A 26,237-nucleotide genomic window follows, 5' to 3' on the forward strand; every position below is an offset into this window, starting at 1 on the left:
CACTTGATATACTATCGCTATGCTATGTTTGGACCAGATGTGGTAAATCAATAGTGAGTGGCTTTATACTTCTAAACAAACACATTCTTTGAGCCAGTACACAACCCTAGGAGTTCATTCCTCCAAGCTAGAGGTGCATCTTCAAGATGCTTCATTCTTTATAACTTCAATCCAACATATATCAACACTAGCAGATTCCTTCTATGATACAAAGTATACAGTGCTATGTAGGCAACATTTATTATTATTCTATTTGGTCACATATTTTGACATACACTGAGGCAGCGAATGCTCTGAAAAGTTTCTGGAAATGATCGGTAACATTCTGACTTTCTTTATTCAGAGGTGAAACTATAAATGCATTTAGCTCAAAGTGTAAATATACTGAGTTGGACTCAGACTTACACTGAGCAAAAGAGTCTGGTGCCAGAAAAACGGTTCAAGGCAGGGGGCTAGGGGTTTGATTCTTTCTTTCCACTGAAGCTCCCAGCATTCCCTCCATGCTGCTCCAGAAGGATGGAGGAAGGTCAAGAATAGTACAAAAGGTAGTAGTAGAGATGGATATAAAATTGCTTCCCTGGTTTCCTTTCTCCAATAAAGACTCTGCAATGGACTCACTGGTTTTAATTCAGAGAACTCTTTCTCATATTGCAAATAACTAACCAAGCCACACAGAAAATGACTGATAGCTCTTTTTAGCATAAAAGTTAGGGAAGTGATATTCTAAGTATTTCTAACAAATAAATGTACCTTATTACGCACCCATTAGTCTATGGAATTATTAAAAACAGCATAAGAACACTGCACTAACATTCTGGGTTCAATCAAACACAGTACATGAAAAAGTCAGAGCTTCATTGAAATAGTTCTTTTGAAACAACAAACAACTGAAAACCAACAAAAAAGCTGTTTCATGTAAGAAAACTGGCAGGAGCAAATGAATTCAACCCCATCTTCATCCATATTTCAGTCTTTTTCTAAAGGCCTACATGTGCTTAGACCTGGCCATTGGAATCACAAGAGGAACCAGGTTTTTAGCTGGGGAATCACGTGCTCAGGAACTGCATCACACATTATCGTTACCCATCCAATTACCGTTCATACTTGATTTTCATATAGTATCTAGTACAGCACAATGTTTTCTTTATTTTTAGCCCAAAAGAACAAGACAGCAAGTCAATACACAGGAGTATAAATGTACTAATAGCAGAAACTGTTATTACAGCTTCTTTTGGTGAGTGTAGGATATTGGCTGGACAAGGTTACCATAATAAAACACAGAGAAACACATATAACATAATCACACACTGGCCAACATTGCTGCAAGATGACATTTTGCACCCAACTGATGCCATAAATACAGACCTCAAACTATGTATTTATTTTATTGAATTTATTTGCCACACCCTTAGACAAAAAGGCTCTCTGGGTGGCTTACAGTCAAAGCCAAAATATAGTTAATGAACTTTAAGAAATATAAGATTTGTTGCTTTGAATCTTTGTTTCAATGCATCATTTTCAGCTGCTCCTATCTTCCCAAGACGTTCATTGTGCAGTGTCGTAAGAAACGATATCTGGAGTCAGCAGAGAGTCAAACATTTAAAAATAATAATGAAGCAGTCAGTTTCTGAGCGGCTGAACAATCAGTATGTTTGAAGTCATTCTGTGTCTGCAGTGTAAAAATATGCCTTGTAAGTCAAATGAAATTTATAGCTTGCCTTACTATAAATATCTGGTAGACTCATGTAAGATATATTTGTTTTACAACTAAATAAAAAAGGTATGATGATTTACCATTTGACATGATGGAAATACTCAAACAAGAATTGCTAAAGCATGTGGCTGAAAATAATCCATATATAAAACAGACAGCAACAGTGTAAAAATATTGCTAACGCATGAATTTTCTAGATTTATGAGCCTGGATCTCATGGGTGATGTAATTCACCCCTGGGAAAGCCTTTCCCCAAAAAGTTTGAAATGCCAGGAAACGTGGATGTATTTTTGGTTTACACTATCATGGAATAACAGGCAGTGCTTCATAGCTCAAATTTCAATCAGGCTTCTATTACAAGTATTACTTTAAGAGCCAACCAGGAATACTACAATTTTTGAACAGCTCTCCAAAGCATGTGAAGTATGAATATAAATAATCTGAATATTTATCTACTTTTTCCTTCTCTACCGTAACAGCTCTTTTAAAACACACAAGTGTAAAAGGATACAATGCAATGATCAAAATGCAACTGAAACTCTGCCCTGCCCATTCCTATCAGACTCAGACATAACATTTCCTATTTATGGATCAAATTATCTATTTATATGTATTCTCAGTTACTAGCTATACCTTTAAACTTCTCACATTTGACACATGGAACCCAACACAGGAATTTATGGCTTTTTCTTCTTTTTTTTAGAAATTCAGTTAAGAGAACAGAGAGGAAGAGAAATTTGTCACACCCAAGCTCCAAAGGACCCAGGTCAACATGGGCATCGAATGCTATGATTGGCATTTTGCACTCTGCCCCATCACTAGCTCAATTACTTTATTTTTACTTTGGTCAATGATAACAGATTCAGATCAGATTCTCTAAGCTCTGCATGTGAAGTCATTCCCATTGAGGTAATCGGTTAATTCGAGTGATATTTGGGTGGGGATAAAAATCCTGAAAACTGCAGCATTCCTGGCACCAATTATGAGGAGCAATTCATATGACTGGGATGGGCCCTTTAAAACACGCAACACAGTGCCTGTGACTGGCAGTGCCTGTTGGTCTGGCTGGACTTTGCCAGAGTTTCTTTCCTCCAAAGAGCTGGATCTATGAAGACTACAATAATATGTAATATTCTGTCATAAACCATAACATTGTATGCCTCAGAAATTATTATAGAAGCTTTGGAATACTATAAGGGTTCTGCAAACTCTGTATAACTGTCTGTAATCAGGAAACCTTTGTCTAAATGCAAATATACCTTGAGAAAATCCTTTAATAAACAATTAAGCTACTGAATAGGAATCAAGAGGATAGCCCTCTTTTCTCACTCAGAATCTGGAGCTAAACAGAACAAGCATGTTAGGTATTTTACTTTTAAGAATTTTCTCTCTTAAAATAATTAAGTTTCTTTTAAACTGGACCAAAGAAGAGCTTGTGCATGAAGATGTGACTTCTTTGTTTTGCTGAAGCCAAACTGATGTATCTCTCTAAGCCTTAATGACAGCCTCATCACACAATGATACTAAAATTTATCTTGTCAAAATAAGTCTTCCTGAAGCTTAATGCCTTAGGTCTTGTGATGCCAAAGAACCAAGGATAAGGCCTAATAACATGTATGCAACCTCCATACTGTTGTATATAAGGGTAATTATTGTGTGAACTTCCCTTTCACCACACACTTAATCTTAGCAGAGAAGTGTAACAAGGGTTGATAAATCTGAGTAGGGTTAGAAATGTTTTAAACTACTTATTGAAATGCTAAACAAAATCTGATAATTGATCATCCTTTTCCATTATCAGAGTTATATCACTGGAACATAAAATTCTGTGCTGTCTCATGTTAATTGTGTAATAAAGGAAGAGTTACTAAAAAAAGGGGAAAAAAGAAATTTACTTTGTCTTGCTATCAAAATGCACATTAATCATTACCTTTAAAGTAAACATTTGTCAATTACTGAATTATATTGATATTTTCTTCTTATTTCAAAGCAAAATTATTTCAGTCATATGGGGTTCTAACACTAATGATATTTAGCATTTCTATAAAATATGACATATATTCAAGTGCCTTACATTAACTCAGTAATTCTAATAACACTGCAAGGTTGGCTAATAATATTATCCCTAAAAGATAGACTGCAGGAATAGGAGCTAAGGAAGGGGCTTCCCTATAACTACTTGAAGAGTAATTTTAGTCCTGCCATCTTAAGTATTTCATTTTTATTTATTTGTGAGCAATACCACCCTACCAATGTTTTATGTCAAAGTAACATTTGAAGCAAGCACCACAGAAGTTGAGGACAGTAATAGACATGAATTATCTGCAGTCACAATATAAAAATTTCCATTCTAACCTTCACATGGAAGGTGAAACAAGGTAATTCTCCCGGGAATAAAGCTATACACCTGCTGTCTTATTCTATAATGATCAGTTTTCTACTTGTGTGTCTAGATATGCATGCACACACTTGGGGCACAGAAAACATAATTTATAATTTAGTGAATATATTTCACAATAAAACTGAAAACTTCTCAACAGAAAATAATTTGTTTCTAAACCCAATGGGATTTGATAAAAAGTTCTGAAAAGCAATGTAGAAAGATAGGATAAATGCATGGCCCAACAACATTTCCTTTTTAAAAATTACACAAAATTCCTAAAGGGCTTTTCTTTCTTTCTTATTTTGCTTGGCAAAATATTTTAAAGAGTAGTTCTTGATAAGCAGCAATATCTGAAAACAACAAACTATATGATACAAGAAATTGGAGAGCATTACAAATTTGAAAGGAAATTGCTTACAGGTCAATTTTAGCTTAAAAACAATAAAGGTTCAAGCATAACATCCAAAAGCCTTTATCTGGTATCACCAATGCTGAAATTTGTTTTATACTTCTGTTCTGACATCTGATCCAAATAAATTTGATAAAATACAGTAAAGGTACTGTTATCTTGACTTCTACTTAGCCTTCTAGTTAAACTGGGATGTTCAACTGAAAATTATAAGTGAGTGGTGATTTTTTACCTTCTGACTTATAAGGAATGTTATGCAGAGTAAACAATTTATATTCAGTAATCTGGAAAATAAAGTTTTCTAAATTGCAATTCTTACCAAAACCTATTTTTTTCTTTAGCTGTTTATTTTGACTGCTTTAGTGACTAGTGAAATTATTCATACAGCATGGCAAATAAGTACAATAAAAATAAAAATGAAGTGTTTTAGTTTTCTGAGACATATAACATACAAGGAATAACATTATAATAAACATTGTAAGAAAGAAAGAAAAATTGGGTATACATGGCTTGCATAACACAACTCCCAGTGGTTTGCTACCACAATTGTTTGTTATGTGATCCCAGACTGGTTCGTGCATGATGTCCTGTTTGAGGGAAACTCGCCAACCTGACAACCCTCATCTTTTTCTAAGGGTTGCTATTTGGATAGTGTCCAAAAGAAGCTGCATGCATTTTTTTCTCTTTGTTTTATTTTGACAGCTGTCAAAAGAGCTTGCCTCTTGAGAGAAATCAATGGCAGAAGTGATCTTTGCATGTGGAAAGAGAGTGGTGTCATTGAATCATGCCCACCTCATCACAAGATCCTCCCAACTCCTCACCCTTTTGGCCTGACAGTCCTTGGGGTAATCCACATTTTGTACTTTCCCCTAAGACTCTAGATATTCATGAATAAATAAATGCCAAAGTGCAACCTACCACTTTTTCTTGGGGAAAAAGTCCCTTTAAATTGGATAGTGTGTGCGTGCATGTGTGGGGGTTAACTAGGACATAGACATTATGAAGATGCTTGCAGTGGATGTCAAAATGAGATCATGAAAGCCAGCTGTCAACCTGCCTTATGCAATCTCAGGGAAAAAGGGGGGAATGGCAAAAAAAAAAAAAAAGGCCATGACAAGCCAAGAAATATAGGGAGAGAGGAAGCCAAATTAGTCCTGCCATGATTTCTCCTGCAATACTCAGAGGAGGACAGAGGGAGAGAAATATATCCAACAATCCATGGTGATCCCAGCTGTCAGTCAGATGCAACAGAGACTGTCTAACCAACAAGTAACTCATTGTGGTTTACTGCCACTTGGCATGACATAAAAATGCACCCTATGTGTTACAAGTCTTCCACATGGTACCACAACATAATGCACAGTGGTAATCACTTGTGCAGAGACTGTCACACCTTGAAAGTTATTAGGATGATGCCTGCTAACTGTAAGCAGAATTAAAATTTTAGAGGAAACAGTGGAGCTGCTGTTCTTGTGTACCTGTAAATAAATGGACCTTTCAATTAGGATTTGATACTCATGAAAACGAGCACCAGTGACTTATAAAATGGACATAAAGTAATTATTTTCCGTTAGAGAAAGAAGGAATGCTGTTTCCAGATTTTTTGCTTAATATTATGCAAGTAGAATTTGTTTTAGGATTCTTATCATTGCACATTTCATATCCATAAAATAAATGCACAAAAAAGGACTTCATAAGAGTAACAAGTATGAAAAGATCAATATAATAAAACAACTTTTATGGGAATAGCAAATGCAAGCTACAGGGAACCCTACTGGAAAAAAAATTAAAATGAAACACCTGTTTCAGTATTTTTAATTTACTTAAGTAGTAAATCACACAAAAGTTGGCTAATCTCAACATAGCTCTGATAAACCTAAGGGAGCAACTTTACAGCAGAGAGGATTGTTCTGACAAAAATGGGTTAAAATATTTATGATCCTCTCACAATGTTTAAGCTCCTGCTTCTTATCCTAATTTATATACAGATGCCTACTATTCTGAAATATCTTATAAATCATCTTTCAGATAATAAAAAACTTAGGCACAAAAAGATGAAGTGAAAATATACTGGGAATCACTGGAACTATGGTTTCTGAAATTGTCTTGGAAACCCTGGCCTTCCCCACGATCTTATCAGGACCTCTTTAATGAATAGGTCAATATTGGAGAAATGTCCTCTGAATTACTAACCGACTATGCCATGCACAGCTAGAAGGGGGCATTTAGCACATACCAAAGTGCACAGCTAGTCTGCCTGGGGGCAACAGTGAAGTCCCAATGCTATCTCTAAAACCCTGCACAAACTGAGTGTGTGTGCATGAGTTCGGCTGGAAAGTCCCTAGGTTCCATGACAGATGTTCACAGTTTCACTGCCAGATGTCTCAGTGTGGAAAAGCTTCCCTGGAGACAGAAAGTTTTAAAATCAGGAACCATGGAGAAGTGGTACATGAAGAACAATTGAGTTTTAAACCATTTCTATCACTATTATGCCATGTCTCTTTCAAATATTTGGAACAACAATGCTTTAATTTCCTCAGAGATTATCATGAGCCATCACTGACAATTTAACATGTGTCATTGATTATGATACATTTTAATGATATAATGAGAAAAGTGTACATGTAAGTAGGCTAGTTTCTGGAGCAGATTTAAAGGGGGGGGCACTGCAGGGGGGAAGGGAGGCCAAAGAAGTCCTTATCTACTAGTGGTGTTCATTTCTCTGGTAGAATTGCTATCTTGAGTTCAATCCAATGTAAGTATAATTCCAAATAAACTATATTCAGACTATCCTTTTCACTGGTATCCATTTTACTGGTAGAATGGCCATCTTGAATCCAGCCCAATGTAATCAAAACTTTTAATAAATTTTGTGACCTACAAATATTTTACTTCTTTCCAGATTATGTATCTATAAGTGGACATTTTAAAGTAGTCAGAATATTCAAACAATAATGGCAAATATAAAAATTTATTTATTGAATTAACTTCTATACCATTCAATAGCTGAGGATCTCTGGGCAGGACCATGAAACAATAAAAATAATAATAATTTTATGATTTTATAATTTTATTTTTGAAACAATTTTTGTTTAGCAGGTAAACAAGTATTAATATAGACTAGGCCTGTTAAAAACAGCTGTTATTGAACTCAACCAAATTGTGCATTGAACTCTACACAAATTATTTAAACAACAATAATTAACATTATTTTATGAAAATGTGATATCAAATAATTCAGCATATTCAGAAATTATATGAACAAAGTGTAATTTAAATTTCCTATCTGAAAATAAAACGTTATTGTAGCATGGTATTTATGTATTATAGACGATCAAATATTGTACTTTTTCAAAACCTTAAAAAGCCTTTAAAAGTTTGCCATATACACACAAGGAGGACAGGATCATATACTTCAAATAATATTTTTGTAATGAAAAATAAAGTTGATACTGATTGATTCGTCTAGTGAAACTGTTTTTTTAAACTTTCTAACCTCTCAGCCCCAGACTGTAAGATGGTATCTCCATAAATGTGATTTAATACTCTTGCTAAAAATAATTGTATCTAGCTACAATTGTCTTTTCTTGGTTTATTTATTTATTCCCAACCTCTAACTGCATATTTAAACAAAGCACCAGGCAAGTTTACCTCTATACAATTTTAGTAGGTTATGGAATCAACCATATTTCAGGATGGTATAGCTTAAGCAGATACCAGCATGTGGCTAAACTCACTACCTAGGAGTAAGTCTCACTGAACTCAGTGACATTTCTGAGACCTGCACTGAAATTGTCTGAGCTATGAAATGGGAAACCCTGGTTCAGATCAGGCAACTGATTTATTTATTTAAAACATTTATATGCCACCTATTTTGGCTTCTCTAGGCAGCTTACATCAGACAATTAAAATACATTATACAATAATAAAACAATGCATGTTAATAAAAAAACCAAATAAAATTACATTAAATTAATACAACTAGAGAGTTAGGTAGCAATTAAAAATGCTAAAATGTCTGAACATGATTTTAACAGAAAGAGAGCAGTATTACATAAATATAATAAAATAAATATTGGATGATAATTGTGTCCAATCTTACAGTAACATCGTAAGGATTACAACACAATAATATGAAGTTGTATGCACACTGCAAAGTACTGAATACATTATTTATATACAGAGTCCGCCAAAAAATGTATACACACTTCAGGAAAAGAAAAACTTGTATAAATATTTTAATATGAAATTTATTGAGACATCATGAGATTAATACAAGTTACCTTTGGCCTCTACAATTACAAGAGGTGCTCAAAGTGGTGGCCGTTAGCCAAAGTGCTCAAAGTGTCCACTGAGATTGCTGCACATGTATACATTTTTTGGCAGACTCTGTATTTATTATTATTAAGAATCAAGTAAATGTGGTCAAATTCACCTTCCCATGATATTGTAACTCTTGTTACTCATTTTAAAAAGTGAAATTTCCGTGACTTTCTGAACCAAAGTAGCTGCATGTTTTACATTTCCCATGGAAAACCTGGTTACACTGGTGTACCCTGCATATAATATATAATGTGTGAACATTAAACTTGCATTTAGATTGCCCTGGAACTATGGTCCAATCAGGACTCTTCAGAGGCACGCATACAGGTATTGAGTCAATTATTTGCACATAGCAAACATTCTGTTAGCCACTCCTTAAATCTTCACTTTAGTGCGCAACATTACATTGGTGGGTCCCACAGCTGTCATAATGGACAGAGCTGCCCTCAAGTCTGAAACATGACTCTTAAACAAATTTAGCTTCACAACTGCTGAAACAACCCATACTCTCTATCTTTCTCACCTTCATGGACTACAAAAGAAAGTTTCAGTGCCAAGTTTGCCATCTTTCTTGCTTGCTGTTCCTTGTCAGTAGTTAAGAGTCAACTCAGAAAAAGCTACATCTAAAATGGCTGATTCCTTTCACACCTTTTTATGTCAATCATTAATTAACATTTCGAAAACAAGGAACTCTTTTGTTAGAGATTCAGCAGTCTTGTCCTTTCAATTAAAGGTGTTAGAGATCACAGTGAACATTTCTGACACCTGGCAAATGACCTCCAGAAAAATTATAATGGAAGTGGGCGAACTTGGCATTTCTCATGGAAGTAAAGCAAAACAGAGTATCAAATAAATAAGAGCAAAAAACAATAGTTTAGCCATAATATAGTTATACGAACATAAGAAAACTCTTATTAGAATAGCCAAAAGCAGGAAAAGATTGCAATAGCACCTTCTCACTGGTATTCCCCACCAGCTAGTTTAAAGAGGCATACTGTGTTAACTGGAGGTCATAAAGCCCTTTTAAATTTTTTTTGGAGGTTAAATTGATCTACAAAAATACCTGATCGATATATAAATATATATATATATATATTTAAATATATATATTTAAATATATATACATAAATATATATATAAATATATATATATATAAATATATATATATATATAAGAATATATGAATATATATATATATATATATATATATATATATATAAATATATATATACGGTAATAGGTTCACTAAGTAGCTCTGCTGTGTGGCACATTTGTAAAAACATGAAATACTTATGAAAGTGCATTACTCTCATTAGAATTAAAGTTCCAGAATTATCATTGCTCTTGACTTCATGACATTTTCCCCTGATAAATCAACATAACTATCTATAATATGCACCAGGAAACCATGACTTGGATCCATTATTAGCAATAGTTAGTATACTGTTGCCCCAGAATAAACTACTTACACAGCCTACTTGCTAAGGCAATGGAAAAAATGATTATTGCTGCCAAACTTGTGGTGCCAGTAACAAATTTCAGCAGCAAATTGCTGCTTTTTCTTACTCCCCTAGCAAGTGCAAGTTATATTATAGCTGAATTGATTGTACTAGCACAATACTATTAGCACTAGTTGACACAGTTGGATCCTAGCCATTGAGTAGATATAGTTCATTACAGAAATTGACTAAACATTTACTAAACATCTGAAATTGTCTCTCATCTGTGTCCAAATAAGCAAAGTACCAATACCTAACGTTTTCACTGCAATTTTCTAAAAAAACCTATTTCATTCACAAGTTAGACTAACATTAATCTCTCACTAGAAATACTGAGAACACCACAGTTCTATCCTGAAAATTTTGAAACTGGACTATTTGTTCATTTCCTTATGCAGTAAGACACAGCAAGCTTATCTGCACAATAGTGAACACAAATTTTCCTTCACAAGATCATAACATAATCAGGTCAAAGAAATCATCTGATGAGGGCCTCCCTAGTGAAGTAACTATTGAGAATAATGCTTTTCGAATAAATGTTCAATTTGACTTTCATTTTTATCAAGAAACCACTGAAAAAGTGAGAAAGAAAGTTATTCTTTAACTTATAGACTGTGGATTAGGGGCTGCAAGAGGGTCAATTTAGGGTTCTACCACTGCCCGAATTCAAGGTATGGGAAGTAGTGGCATCTGAATAAGAGGTACTGGGTACATTCCTGCTGTAGTCTTCTGCTCCATTTAACACAGCATAATATTTCATGTTACCAAAATCTCAGATTACTGAAGCATGAACTACTTATTGATACGAAGAGAACATCTGCAAAATGAGTTCCGTTCCCATTTCAGCTTAAATGTAGATAATATACAGATGAAAGATTACTGGTCCTGAATTCTGAGCCATCTGTAAATAGTGAGCTCCAGATCGAAAGCAACCTGTGTTGACTTTCTCACATGTCAAACATGGGGTTAGAGTGATTAGTTACAAGCCAAAATGACAATAAAATTAAAGTTGTGAGTCCTGCACAATTCCTATAATTTAAGTGACGGTGAGGATATGTCTGCTCAAGTGCTACCTGACATTTCATCATCTCTGCTATCCATGTTCTTCCTGATCTCCACAACAACTGCATGTCCAGCTGAGCTTCCAGGCGAGAGTCTTCCAGTGAAAGGATATGATACAGACTTATCTGTATTTATATACTATATGTATACCCTACCTTTTTTTCTTTCATGAAAGTCAAGGTGGCTTACAGTAGTCCCATACTCATCTCAATCTTATCCTCACAACAACCACCCTGTGAGGTTGGTTGGGCAGAGCATCTGTGGCCAGCCCAGTTATCCAGTGAGCTCCATGACTGAATGGAAACTAGAACCCAAATCTCCTGAGCACTCTTAACCACTGAACTACACTGGCCCTCAGTACATGCAGAGGATGGTCTAGTCTTGATTGTTTACTTGACTATTTAGACTACCAACATTCCCAGCTAGCTTCGTTGCTCAAGAAAGTGTGTTCCTATTTTAACAGGCTAATAATTGATTTTATGCCAATCTGTGGTTTGTTTTTGTAAGTTTGGATTTGTAGTATAATTTTTAAAACTTTTACATAGTCTCAGGTATCTTCCTAAAGACAATGCTATACAAATAGATGGATGCTTGAGGATCCAGGATTACAGTACAGAAGAACTGAAGAGACGGAAAGTAGTCCAGCTTGCCAACTAGATCAAAACATTTAAGGCTTCCATACCAAATGTTCAGTACCACCATAACATACTGAAGATCTTGTTAGCAATATATTATATTTGTAAGAAATGTCTTTTCTTCAGGTATTTTTCCTTCTTTGCCTGAAGAAGCATTTTAGTTTAAAAGGTACCCTACTGTAGTATGTTATACAGACATTTGTGTATTTTTGAGTTTCCTTGAGTAATGTTTATCCCAAACCTAAGAAGATACCCTTTGGTTTCCAAATAGGTACTAGTGGAAAGAGGAAAGAAAGACTGACAGGCAGAAATCACACTTGATAGAACTATCAGAAGCCACAGAAAAGGTCACACTGGCATTGTGGTAAGAACAAAGTAAAGCACAAAACAAAGATGTGCAAGACACTGACTTGACTTGCACATAAAGAAAGCCAAGCATATGATAGGCTGAGTATGGGCTGCTGCTGAATCAAAGGCTATTGTTACTACTGAACTCTGTACTTTGATTTAACTGTACAGGATTGTTAACCATGAATAATCCAGGGAGTTTTTTTCCCCTGGCTTGCTCCTGGTTAGTAACCCATACTTAAACTATACCTCAGGGTTTGCATGAAATTAGAACTTTCAATTCAATAACCACTCACAAACAATAAACAGTACTCAAGCAACAATCAACTGTACTCATGCAAACCAGGCCAAAGCCTTTAGTTCAACTGGGCTCTTTTAAAAAGGTTCATTTTTTTTAGAACAAGCCAAGCTACTATCCTTAATTATCAAAATATGACCCCACATTCAGAAACAAGATGGAATGGAGTAAATGGCCACCTATGAAGACCTCAGTATCAAAGTGCAGCCCACTGTGGACAGCAGCCCTCAGTCTCCTGTGCCATGGGAATGGCACAGCATTCTAATTATCCCAAATATCTACAATGCTGTCTCCACTGGAGGGATTCATGGAAAATTAGAATCATTGCATCAGAACACCATTTGTACAGTTAATCCACAATGCTCCAGAAGGACACTGTGCATAATTAAAATGGACAACAAAGATCATAGCTGTTGTCTTATGCTGCCAGCAGGTAAACCTGTCAGGTGGTACCTGTACTGCAGGAGGAGCTCTAGAAGTTGCTCTGGTCCACTTAAACCTGGGACTATCTGAAGCTGGATGGCCAGATCTCACTGTTAGACATCCTGAAGGACAGTGGCAACATGTGTAGCCCGACATAGAGACACATGTGTGAGCACACATTAACTGATAGCAACTTTCCAGAATGCACACACACAACATTTTCATCAAGTTGTAACTGCTGTAGTAGAATACACGTTTACTTGGCATTACTCACCATCCTTGATAGACCACACTTCTGAAAGGTCTGCCTTTATGAAAATGTTTCTGACTGCTTACCTTAGACAACACTAACAAACAACATGTCCGGTGGCTTACTGAATTCTCCTTAATACAGAGATGTTTGCATTTTATCGCTCCTATCATCTGCTGAAAGAAAGCTGCTTACATCTTTAAAGCGTTATTCCAAAACTCTATCAGAAAACCTGGCACAAATTTCAAAACACAGATATGACCCTTTCTACATTTTCCCTGACTTTGCAGGAAAACAAACTAAAATATATATCCATTCTGAAATATTTCGTATGCAATTGCATAGCATTTTTTAGCATTGACAACAAAATCCTCCACATTTAGAAAATGACTTCTAATACTCCTTTTGGGTAACAACAGTGATGTATTATGTTGATTTGTACACTGCCACTTTTACAATGGAATTAAAACCATCAACAGTTCATATTTATATTATTTTATACAATCCAAATAGAGTTACAGAATATGAAACTGAAACCTAGTGTTCAAACTGCACCCATAATAACTATATGAAACTTAGTGATGTTTATTAATTTATCTGAAAGGAGAAATTAATTATTATTTCAGAAAACAACACTGGTCTCTGTATCTACAACAACTATGCTGTCTCTCTTTGCGTGTTAAACGAATGGCTCTCTGAGCTAGGCTGGAGTATTAACTCAAGCATTGCATGTGTCTAGGCTAATTTTCTTCTCCTCTAAGAAATGCTACTGGTTGAGTTGGCACTGAGACAGAAGGCTGTAAATTCCTATCTTCCATCAGTACCACTGACCTCAGAGCAAACCCCACAACTGGCTACAGGCATTCAACATCCATCATTGCTCCTGAAACCTAATCTTTCAGGGAAGGACAGCTGCACTGGACAACAGTTAAGCAGCTTTCTAAGATATAGTACCATTCAAACAATTCAAACAAAAATAAACTGTTTTAATTTCTGCTTTCATGTGTATGTTCTTCATTGTCAAATTAATATTCTTCTTTTGAATCTACTAACTCAAAAGCATAAAATTACCTTTTGCAATGGGAGTTATTCCAGAGTAGGCATTATAAAATTGGGTTATAAACTACACTATTAAATGGCTGTAAGTTCTATTGATTTAACTGGGCTGCACATACTTTCTCCAAATTTTACAAACCCACTTTCACAATTTTACAAATTGCCCTGTGATAAAGAATATTTCTGCAGCCAAATTCCAAATATTTATCCAAAAATTCAAAGAATGGTTCCAAATGGATCCAAACATAATCATTAATAAGGAAAATCAGAGAGTTATCAATCAGCAATGAAATATGAAAATCCTTCCACAAGTGCAGGGATTAGCTCCTTGCTTTGAAAGTTTGCTTATCATGACAATTAGTCATTTGTTAGCGTGAGAAGTTAGTAGGTTTGGCCAACTACAAAATCATATTATACACACCACTTACTGAACTTTGAAACATGCTTCCCAGAGCATTAAAGGATATGACTTGGGGATTACCACATTTTCTTGCTCTATTTCATACAATACATTTAATATATTATTTATGGCAAAATGTGTACCAAGCAACTTTAACCATATGAGGAAAGTATTTGCTTGGATTCCATTTAAAAGATACACACTTTTATACTCTGCAAAGCAGTCCCTTCAAAACTATGTAATTTATTAACTAGTAATACCAATACCAAACAATCTTGCAATGCTTGACCAGGGAGAAATCCAACACAAGAATAAATTTGACCATATTTAAATCACGAAGAAGTAATGTGTTAACACAAGAATCAAAAGTCTTGTAATCCTGGTAAAATGATAAGACAAAAGAGTGCTATTACAATTTGTAAATATACAAACACAATATCTAACAAGGAACATCAATAAAACATATACAATGTTAATTCCTCATTTTTTACTACTGTTTTCTATTTGACTTCACTTATTTACTATTTTTATTGAGTAATCTTGGTTGTTTTTACATATTTAAGCTACACCATGCAAGGTATGCTCCCTACACATATCTTTGCTAGCTATCTATGGCACATTTTCCTACATGTATATATAGTTTTATAAGCTGCTTAGGTGGGTTTTAGAGTCTCTTTATCAGAGGTTTTCAAGGAAAGCCCGAGCAGGCATATGCTGGGAATACATTATGTATAAAATATCCTGCCTCAGGGCAAGGGCTGCACCAGATGGCCCATGGGCCCTCTAATTCTTTAATTCTGGGTGTACTAGAGATCAGTTTACAGGTGTGATTTTTAAATACATAACCAATGATTAGCAAACAAAAAGATGCTTTTAAAAATGAGTGCTGATATTTTTCATTGTTATAATGATTTACGGATTTAGCTTTTGCAGAATGTTCTTTCAAATGGAATTTACAAGCATCCTGCATTTAACCAAAAGCAGTTTGGTGATGCACATGATTGATAATTTAATAAGAGATGCCAGTGTTCAGTGAGAGCTGAATTACATTATCAGGGAGACAATATAGTTCTGATCAAAACATGTACCTTCCACCAAATCTGTTTGTGGGTAGACACAGACCCCCTATAAATGCAGTGCAGCTTAACCAACAAGTGAAGCTTGCTGGAAAGGAATTTACAGGCAAAGCACTCTCGAGCAATCTTTTTCTACATCATCAGATTCCCTCAGTAGATGTGTTGTACAGGAGCTCTCAGATCACAAAGAAAAATAACTCCTTCTCCTTTGCTTCCTCCTGGCAAACCACTGATAGTACCTGAAGGAATATTTTAAGCATTGATTCTCCTCTAGCTTGTCAGTTGAAGCTACATGTTCATAAACAGCCTCACATAAAATCTATCCCACCTAAATTAACACTTGTATGAAATTTCAAGTCTCCTTCCAACGTTATAAGACTCTAAAGTACAACACAGTAAGCTGGTATTCCGACTCTCCTTAAATGAACATCTATAAATGAGTCTCCATCTTAGCAATTGAGAACAATAATGATATTGTAGCAATAATTTGGAAAGTCTTCATAAACAAGTAAAACCCAATAATTAGAGGATTTGCCATGAACATCATAAATTATATTTGATTTTAAAAGTTATTTTAATTGCAAATATATTGCTCCTTACATTTTTGTGTAGAAAGATGCATTACAGTTTAACAGATATCAACATATTTACATACAAATATGGAATTAATGAAACATATTTTAAAACAGCTACTGTTCTACTGGTTATAGCAGAAACAGAGACATAGTATACCATTGGTTTTAGACATTTTTCAACAGTACTTGCTTTTAAGCAATAGGCATTTAATGTAAATTCCTAATTCCCAAGGCAACTGATCACCCATATTTCACCTAATAGTTTGAAACTATATTCCAAAATAAATCCATACACTCACAGATCGATAGTTTTACACTTTTGTGGCACCTTACAATCTTCTGATTTATCTTTAGCAAATCCTTTCAAAACTGGGACTGTCCATTAGCTTGATAAATCATGTTGAATTTGAAGGGAATCCAGTATGCAAATGTTTCAGCTGTTCCCTGAACAAATGGTCTTCCTTGACAATTTGAAAAACTGAAAATCAACATAGGAATACTTGACCTTAATGTCTAATGTCAGTCAGGAATGGCATGGTTGGTCACTTCTGTGGAACTGTTGAAAAATGTATAGTGCATCTTCAGCTGAAATCCATTAAGTTCTGATTAGACTCCAGACATATCTTTGAAATTTTTGCAATTATACTGGTATGTTAAATATATAATCAATCTACATCCATCCCCTCTTTAGGTAAACCTCATCAGTTTATTTTTTAACCCTACATAAGTATTAGGTGAGAAGTGCTAGTGCTAATCTAATCATGAATCTTTCGGCTTTCCTCCCCCATCCCTAGTTCTTTTTTAAAATTGTCTGACAGTCTTAGACATCAGACTAAAGAAGAAATCTATCCAGAGCTCAATTTGTTCAAGATGATCACCTTTCAAATAGTATCATCCTTCAGCTATAATGGTGGCAAAGGTAGACCCCCAAACCCCATGAAATTTCCCAGTGGGAAATAGTATAGAAATTAGTATTCATTGCAACAACATTAGCTTAACCTATTCATAATAAATCTTAGGTAAGCCATTATGGTACTGAGTATTGGCACAGAAAGTCCTTCTAGCAAAAGCATGAAAGTATTCTGTATGATGGTATTTGCTGTGTAAGAACAGTTAATACAGGCCCCTAGTGGTTTAGCAGTCACAGTAACAGACAAAGGGGTAATATCTACTTTTTAGCTGGTGAAGTTCTAGTACCAACAGCATTCCACTGTGGAAATTACAGGTGGCCTTTAAAGAAAATCGGAATACATACTGTATTTCCAAGTACAAACTCAGAAACCTATTGTCAAAACCTACACAAAAAACCAAAAATCTCTTCATACAAAATATTTTATGTAAACGCAAACACATTAGTGCGTTGGACATAACTAATATTTGAGTAAAATAACAACCACACTTTAATTCTGAAAACATGCCACTGTTGAATACTTATTAAACACGAACACACTGAACAAATAAAAAGATAATTTTGAAATGTATCTGCTTGAAATCTAGAATCCAAGAGATACAATTTCCTTTTAAAGTGTCATTGCTGGCAAAGCACACATAACCCACAATGGATTTCTTAGTGCAATTTTTAAAAATCGAGGTCTTCTTAAACTTTGAATGTTTAAGGAGAGTGTACACAAACCATACATCATTTTGACCTGAAAGAATGTATAAATGTTTTCTACCATATTTCCACTAGTGATAGTACTGCATTTGCAAAGCCCATCCAAATTAAATATCTCTCCCTTGTCTTTGAAAGAATCTAGATCTTAAACATAGCCTATAAGGAATATATCTGATGTTTACAGCAATTTACTAGGAAGAATTTGACAGGTGGAACTATGATAATGACCATACCATCAATTACATATTTGAAAAATGTAACAGCAGAAAGGTAGATCTCATGAGACTTGACTTAACTGTCATGAAATAATCAGTAGCTTCCCTTATAAGCAGCTATATATGATGATTTTTAGAGAAAGGCACCTTTTTATTTCTGCTGTTTTAAGTTACCCTGTTGAACCACTGAAGCCATTTGAGAACTCTGAAAGCCACATCCCTTAAGCTGCATTTACATCAAAAATGGAAAGCACCAAATATTCCATGCCCTTTACCACACATTAAAAAATGCAACCACTTTCTGTCTGTTGTAATTTTTGCAAGGTAATACTATTGTTAAGGTAGGAAGCGCTTGGTAAAAATGAACTAATGGTAGTTACTATACAGATAAAGGGATGAAAGCAATAAACAAAAAGTCTCTACTGTCACTAAATGTAACTTTCTATCTTATTTCTTAAATATAAAAATCACAAGCACCAAGAAAACATCCTCACACCATGCAAACTTAAAGAATTCCAAAACTAAATCAGTATCTATTCCAGGAACTCAAATGAAATATTACACTGCCTCACACAGACACTGAAGAAACATAAAAATCTTGGTGCTGCACTCTGCTGGGGTGAACACTCTCTTCTAAACACATCAAAAATGTAAATTTAAGTTTTATGCATGTGCACAGAAAGTTGATGTTAAATGAACTTCTCAAAGGATTCCAAAATATACAAAAACTTGCGTGAAAAAATGCTGGTGATAGCACTTCCAAACTAACCTGTAGAGGAAACAGAACTAAGCCCAACAGAACAAAAGAGCAAGGGGGAAAATCTTGTGCAGTAGTCCTGACTTACAGGGAAGCTACTCTTTAAAGAGGTAGGGAAATGGGTGAAACAGCAAAACAGGAACCTTAACAAGTGTCAGGACACAAGTTGGACATCAAAGGATGGATGAAAGGAGTAACTGCCTTCTCATAACCTGAGAACACTGATCAAGTAAGTACTACCAAAACACAAGAGCATTCTTGCAAATCCCACAATCCCGTTAGTAGAAGTCTTTGTCTTGGCTCCTTTAAGATAGTAATCACCCCCTCCCTTTAACATACGGATTTCTTCCAGGCTCAATGAGAAAGGAACAGGATCGAGGATCCTTTGCCCTGTGCGCGCACACGCAGACCCTACACATATACACCAAGTGACTCCCCCAATCTCAGCACTATCAGTATGGCAGATACTCTTGCCTTGGATTTCTGTTCTTTTCTTCCTGGACTAATAATCACCACCCAGGACACACATTCCCTCGACCATTTAACAACAGCCCTTCTTTTAGCATTACATGCCCTGCTCTCCTCTCCCCCTCCCTCGTACACAGGCACTGCACGCGGGTCTTACTCTGGCCACCAATCAAGGCACATCGGCCGACCCCTCCTCCTCTCCATCGCCCAGCTTCCCAATTTTGCCTTCTTGTCAGTTCTTTCTCCAGTCTGGAGATTAGACCCCAGGGCTAACGGGGGAGGAGAGGGGGGAGTAGCTGCGAAATGCACATGGCTGTCTGCTACATACATGCACGCACAGGGAGAGCAGCGGCTCGCGCGAAGAAATGGGTCAGCGCCGGCAGCGGGAGAATTACCTGGTCATGTTGGCTCCCCCTCCGTCCCAGCAGCAGCAGTCCGCCGAGCAAGTCCGCCCGACCGCGGGCGCTCCGTGGGCTTCTCGCCGCCGCGGCTTCCTCTTTGCCTTACCGGCAGCCTTGCCGCCGCCGCGGCCACCTTCTCCTTCTGCCTCCTGCTGCTGCCGCTCGTCTCTCGGGCGGCCACTTTAATCCAAACCCGCGCCGCGGCTCCAAGCCGAGCCCCCGGGGGTGGCCGCCTGCTCCAGCCGTTCCTTCACGGACAGTCCACAGCGGGAAAGTGGCAGGCGGCCTCTGAGAGGAGAGTCCGAGCGGCCGGCAACATCGAGAAGGGAGGCAGCCGGCGAACTCCCCTGGCAGCCGGGGTTCCCTGTTTTCTTTTTCTCCTGCTGCTGCCGCCGCTTCTCCTCCTCCTCCTCCACTCCGCTCTCTTCTTGCTGCCGCCGCTGCTCCCGGGCGCTCGCTCCGCTTCCCCCTCCTTCCTTTCTCCTCTTGCTCCCTCCTCCCTTTTCTCTCTCTTCTTCTCTTGCCCCCCCGCCCCTCTTAAATTAGTCCATTCTTTAGCTACAAATAGAAAACCGGGTCCTCTCTTCTACTCCTCCACAAAAAGATAAAGAAAAAAAAAAAGGAACGAAAGAAAGAACGAAGAAATCACAAAAGTGCAATGCGAAGGCTCCAAAGGACAACTTGGAGACAGTTTGGGGTGTGGACATGAAGGCCCGGAAGCGAAATCGAGTTAAACACCCCCCTCCCCAAAGCCCCTTCTTAGAGGACTCCTCTGCAAAGAGGCGATGGCTGCGCGCTTGCTTGCTGAGGGACAGAGTAGGAGTGATGCTCTCCTCGCCCTCCCAGGGTTTTGCTTTTTAAAGAATGCCTATCTACATCTAGAGGTATCGGTTGGATTGTTATTGTTAAATCCTCTGACGCGGTACGACCACAGGATTTGTGTGGCCCCAAGTAGTGCGAAGAGAAGCTTGTTGCAGAGCCGGCTGGTTAGGCGAGGGGGAAGGTGAAGGTGAGGTGAAGCAGGAGAACCACTGAGCCGGCCCGCTTCTCTCTCGCGCTGCCTCTTCCTCCTGCAGCCTGGACCACAGACTGAGGGAGGGCAGAAGAAGCAAGGAAGGCACACGCACACGCACACGCTCACGCACACGCACACGCCGGAGAGCGCGAAGCGGAGCCCGGGCGTGTGCGGGAGAGAGAGAACAAGAGAGCGTGCACGGGCGGTGACGTCACTCCTTGCCTTCCAGAGGTGCCAGCCCGAAAAGACCTCCCCTTCCCCTCCCTTCCCCCCTCCTCCTCCACTCCGCGCGCGCCTTTTGTCTTGCACATACATATTACATATTTCCAAGACGGCGACAGGATGCGCTCGCGCGTTCCCCTCACAGAAACGCACGCGTTCGAATACAAGTCAGAGAGTGTCTGGTGTCTGTTACACTCCGCCTTTTCTCCGCCCTCTCCAGTGAAATTGCAAAATCCTCGTATCATTACAGCTGCTCCCATGTCTCGGGGAACACACAGTGCAACCTACGCGGGGGTGGGAGGACTTTCTGCATGAAAACACTGGCGAGAGGACGAGGGCGAAAGGGACAGTACAGTTCAGCCGTTCGGTTTTATGTCAGTCAGATGCCGTTTTGGAGGAGTTACACTTACTTCGCTCCCTGTCCTCGTTCTGGAAATGTAATTAAGAGGTCAGGTTGTTTAAAAAGGAAAGAGGTGGCTTACTTGACTCAGCCTGAGAACCTCAAAATCTCCACTAAGTCTTTTAGAAATATCTGCTGTTGAATCCAGTGAAGCTTCAAGGCTGCATACTTCAAGGAAATTGCTTCCTTTGGAGTAATTATTTGCATTATTTACATAATCTATATAAGCAGTAACATTTAGTTTGGGTGCTGTTCAGATAAACAACAGGATTTGTTATTGGAAATTTAAATTAAATAACAGTAATTTACTAGTAATCACAACTTTTGAGTTTCAAAAAGAAACCATGTGGTTCAAGCTTCTAGATGCATTTTTAAATAGCATTAATAAGGGGGGAAAGAACCTAATCACGTAACAAATGCAGAAAAATCTCCCTTACTACAAGCATGGGCTTCCAACTTCTACCACTATCATCAGCTACATTCACAGATACACATAAGGCTGATTCCTCAAGGTCAAAGTCCAAACACTGCAGAAGTCTCTCTCAAAGAAGAAGCCAAGCAGAAGTTCATCTTTTCAGTTTCACCAATGTCCCAATTCGGCAGACAGCTGGTCCAGGGTCTGCTTTGCAATTTCCACCATTCACCTCCTTGTGTAAATTCATAAAGTAACCATAGGAGAAGCTTATTTCCCCCCTTTCCTGAGGTCTGGTTACATGAGCAAAAGGGTCAGCTCAAGACCAATGCTCTAGCATGAACAAGAATAATGGCCTTCACCGTAAAGAAGCACGCAGAGGTATACAAGGAGACTACAGTACTACAACCCTTTGGATTAGCACACTATGATTTGTATACTTTTGTTTTCCAGCCTCTAGCTCACTGCAACACTTGCAAGGCAGCCTTACTGGGGATGCTGAGGGTTGTAGTTCAAGATACATGGAGGGCACCAGAGTTGATGAAAGCTGTGCTAGGAACATGAAATACTTGTTGCCCCCTTGCATACATGCAAGCATATTTGGGAAGACGTAACAGAAGGAAGCAGTACTTTGCACATGCAGAAGGCACTGGAGCAAAGTGCTTTTCTTTACAATCTTGCACCTATTTAAGAACAGTCTTGTCCATAAAATGAATGAGTTCAGCAGATGTTAGCTCCCTGGAGATTACCCACCACCACCATCCATGTACTGGGTAAGCAGCTGTAGAGGAGTTCTCAATCACAGTGCTGGGGGAAGGGCAACAGGCTGCGCTTTACAGACCCAACACATGGACTGGGAGGGAACAGCAGAAATGCAATGGCAAGGGCTGGCCCAACACGGGCTGCCCACTGTTCTGCAAGCACTGGTTAATCACATCGCATTCCTTTGGCAAATACTCCATTTTTGAACCAAGATGAATTAATCTGAATACTGAGTCTCCATAGATCATTTTATTTCAGCATCACCTGACAACACGGACAATTTGACAATTGTCAAATTAGTGTTCTTATTTTGAATCTACTAACTCAAAAGCATAAAATTACCTTTTGCAATGGGAGTTATTCCAGAGTAGGTATTATAAAATTGGTTTATAAACTACACTATTAAATGGCTGTAAGTCCTATTGATTTAACTGGGCTGCACATACTTTCTCCAAACCCACTTTCACAATTTTACAAATTGTCCTGCGATAAAGAATATTTCTGCAGCCAAATTCCAAATATTTATCCAAAAAATTCAAAGAATGGTTCCAAATGGATCCAAACATAATCATTAATAAGGAAAATCAGAGAGTTATCAATCAGCAATGAAATATGAAAATCCTTCCACAAGAAGGCATGCAAAAATATAGGATTAGGCATGCAAAAGAATCTGGCAAGGGGAGTAAGTCAACATACAAGCACTTGATGGATACTGTTTGGGTCTGATTCCTATTGCAATTGAAATACCAGTTTTCAGGCAGATTGCAGGCACATGTACTGATATCCTATGCACATTTACTCAGAAGTAAGACCTCAAAGGATTCTTGTGGGAATAAGTTTGAGAGCAGCAGCAGGAGAATGATGTAAGCCACTTTGAGTTCATTGGGGGGGAAAAAGCAGGATATAAATCTAATTTAAAAAAAAGATCTATGTGACCACTGGAGTGGATTCTTACATATGTAAAGGTAAAATCCTATGACTGAAGGTAAGACTGCATCTAAGATTTGGCCATTAAAAATAAAACAATTACAAACCATACATATCAAAATGTCTTGAGATAGTTTTGTATTTCTCTTGTTTATTCAGTATCACGTAACCTATGCTTAATATAGGTTAAGCATATAGAAGGTTATGCACATTTATTGGCTGAATAAATACAGCACCTGAAAACTACTTTGTTTTGCTAGGGAACCTTGTGCCAATCTTCAGTTGTCTTTAAAGTTGGAAAAATAAATTGAAGCAGTCATGTCATAATGAATATTGAAAGGAAACGTGGTTATAATGTAAAGTAAAACAATCTCATATTGTAGGACAAGTCATCATGTAAACTTAGTGTTTTGAGGACCTCACAGTTTTTGAACTTGTTTTTTCCTCCCATTCATTATAAAATATGCATAATGTTATGTTTTGCTTTGGTTTGTTGGGTTTAGGCTTAGTTTTGTTGCTTTATAATCTATGTTGATTTTTGGTTATGTAAAAAATGTGTACACATACTTGTAAAGTTACCAAACTGTTGGAATATGTTGTATACCAATTCCTAGAAAATGACCAGCCTTTGTCTCCTGGGTATTTGACAGCCCCTTTCCCATCATCAGGATTCGCATTATTACAGTTTTTTGCAACAAATCCTTCTATGTAAAAAAAGCGAGGAGTATTACAGCTTTCAGCATACATCTAGTTCATAGCACATACTCTATTGCAGTCTAATAAACCTTGATCCGACTTCATCAGCCTAAAATCTCCATGGATTTTTATCATGTGATTAATTACTAGCTTCCTGAAGTCTTTTTTCCTCTCCTCAATTCCTTTAATACAAAGAGCCAAGATAAAAATAGCAAGCATGGCAAAAATAATTTAAAAAGTAAATGTACTCAGAATCTCTTTCTTCTTCAGACATCCTTTCCTTTAAGTACCAAAGGTTTATCACTTGAAAGATTTATAAGAATCATGCAAGTTTAAAAGAGAAAGATAAATCACTGAATGAGTCCCTAGAGATATCAAATTAGCACTTAAAACAGACACATACATAAGGTATATTCGCAGTGTTTATTAATTTTGTTTACTGGGAATGTGTGTACTTATTAGCCTAGTAGTTTCTAAGTTTTAGTATTCACCAGAGCAGAAAGAAAGCCTTGTGGCTTATAAATGAGGATTCTAGAAGTGTAAATTAGGCAACTAGAGTCTTTTGCCTAGTCATTTAGATATCCAGGGCTTAATGCATGCGCTAATGAAGATTTATGACTAATCACTTGTTATAGTTTAGTTGACAGTTTGTCTATTGTAACTGTAAATACTTGGAATGTACAGCTTTGATAGTACTTGCAATGAACAAAGAAAAAGGATATGCCACAAATTTACCTTTCATTTGGCATCATTCTTGTGCCGGATGGGTTCACATGATACAATAAGCTATGGAGATTTTGCATGTTGCCTGAATCCAGCACTCTTTCCACAGGGTGCTATATAAGCCACCTAAGTGAGTCATGGCTTGCTGTGAAATTTAATAAGCCCACAGTGGCTTATTGTGTTGTCCAAATGCACATGACAAAATAAGCCACAGTGAGACCAAAACTCCAGAGAATCCCTTGGCAGCAAGGATAGCAGAAAGGCCTGCTGCTCTAGCCAAATGACAAACATGCAACAGCCTTTTCCAGGTATCCTGAAGTTCCAAAGCAGCCCTTGGGACAACTTGGAAAAGCTTCCACCCCTCCTCTTAGCTGTAGCAAGGCACTTAGTGGTCACCGTTTCATAATTTTAAAAAAAAAGTTTTTAACTTTGTGAAATCTGTTGTTGAATCTGTCTTGGCAATGCTGTCTGGGAGCATCTGGGAGGCACCCTCCAAAAAATGGCCAGTGGTAACTTGGGGGGCTTCCCTTCATGGATCACTGCCTTGCCGTGATGAAGGAGCTTGTGTAGCTCAATGAAGCTATGGGCAATGCCATGCAGGGCCACCCAAGACCGTCGGGTCATAGCAGAGAGCTCTGACAAAAGGTGATCCACTGGAGAAGGAAATGGCAACCCACTCCAGTATCCTTGAAAACCCCATGGACAGTATCAACAGGCAAAGAGATATGATGCCAGAAGATGAGCCCCTCCAGTCAGAAGGTGTCCACTGTGCTACTGGGGAAGAGCAGAGGGCTAGTACTAGTAGCGTCAGAAAGAATGAAGCGACTGGGTCAAAGCCAAAAGGACATTCAGTTGTGGATTTATCTGGTGGTGAAAGGAAATTCCGATGTTGTAAAGAACAATACAGCATAGGAACCTGGAATGTAAGATCCATGAATCAAGGCAAGCTGGATGTGGTCAAACAAGAGATGACAAGACTGAACATCAACATCTTGGGAATCAACAAACTAAAATGGACAGGAATGGGGAATTTAATTCAGATGACCATCAGGTATACTACTGTGGGCAAGAATCCCTCAGAAGAAATGGAGTAGCACTCATAGTCAATAAAAGAGTAGGAAAAGCAGTACTGGGATACAATCACCAAAATGACAAAATGGTCTCAGGTCGAAT

The 26,237-nt window shown here is 37.6% G+C and overlaps 1 protein-coding gene across 17 annotated transcripts in view; it reads right to left on the reverse strand.

Moving 5' to 3' along the window:
• PTPRD (protein tyrosine phosphatase receptor type D) overlaps nt 1-26,237 on the reverse strand; it is a 530,840-nt gene that overhangs the window by 408,049 nt on the left and 96,554 nt on the right. For 15 of the 17 annotated variants that reach the window (XR_006416251.1, XM_044445977.1, XM_044445974.1 and 12 more), the window contains exon 1: nt 19,902-20,340. The exons of 1 other annotated variant lie outside the window; for it this stretch is intronic. The gene's annotated coding sequence lies outside the window, so the exon portion shown is untranslated. Of the gene's footprint in view, nt 1-19,901; nt 20,341-21,235; nt 21,260-26,237 lie in introns of those variants that run through there. One more of the 17 variants, XM_044445967.1, reaches the window with a different exon arrangement.

The sequence above is a fragment of the Varanus komodoensis genome, unplaced genomic scaffold, assembly GCF_004798865.1.
Source record: "Varanus komodoensis strain SLA01 unplaced genomic scaffold, ASM479886v1 scaffold5, whole genome shotgun sequence".
NCBI classification, from domain to species: domain Eukaryota; kingdom Metazoa; phylum Chordata; class Lepidosauria; order Squamata; family Varanidae; genus Varanus; species Varanus komodoensis.